Here is a 780-nt window from a genome sequence, read left to right as displayed (position 1 = left end):
CAAAAAAAAAAAAAAAAAAAAAAAAAAAAGAAAGAAAGAAACTACTATGCTGGGCACAGTGACTCACGCCTGTAATCCTAGCACTTGGGGAGGCCGAGGCAGGTGGATCACAAGCTCAGGGGTTCCAGACCAGCCTGACCAACATGGTGAAACCCTATCTCTACTATGAAAACAAAAATGAGCCAGGCACCGTGGTGCATGCCTGTAATCCCAGCTACTCAGGAGGCTGAGGCAGAATTGCTTGAACCTGGGAGGCCGAGTTTGCAGTGAGCAGAGATCGCGCCACTGCACTACAGCCTGGGTGACCGAGAAAGACTCCGTCTCAAAAAAAAAAAAAAAAAGAAAGAAAAAAAAAGTACTGCATATACAGTATTTTATTAGTTGCTAACCTCTTACTGTGCCTTATCTGTAAATTAAACTTTATATGTATGTATATATAAATAAGAAAAAAAACAATATATATACAATTTGGTACTCAGGTTTCAGGCATCCACTGGGGGTCTTGAAATGCACAGTAGTGACCAGGCATGGTGGCTCACGTCTGTAATCCCAGCACTTTAGGAGGCCAAAGACAGCAGATCACCTGAGGTCAGGAGTTCAAGAGTAGGCTGGCCAACATGGTGAAACCCCGTTTCTACTGAAAACACAAAAATTAGCCAGGCGTGGTGGTGGGTGCTTGTATCCCAGCTACGCCGGAGGCTGAGGCAGGAGAACTGTTTGAACCCAGGAGGCGGAGGTTGCAGTGAGCCGAGATCGTGCCATTGCACTCCCGCCTGGGCC

This window comes from Rhinopithecus bieti, unplaced genomic scaffold (genome assembly GCF_001698545.2).
Source record: "Rhinopithecus bieti isolate Rb0 unplaced genomic scaffold, ASM169854v2 scaffold_9581, whole genome shotgun sequence".
Taxonomy (NCBI): domain Eukaryota; kingdom Metazoa; phylum Chordata; class Mammalia; order Primates; family Cercopithecidae; genus Rhinopithecus; species Rhinopithecus bieti.
The sequence above is the reverse complement of the archived record's forward strand: the minus strand, read 5'-3'. Positions refer to the sequence as shown.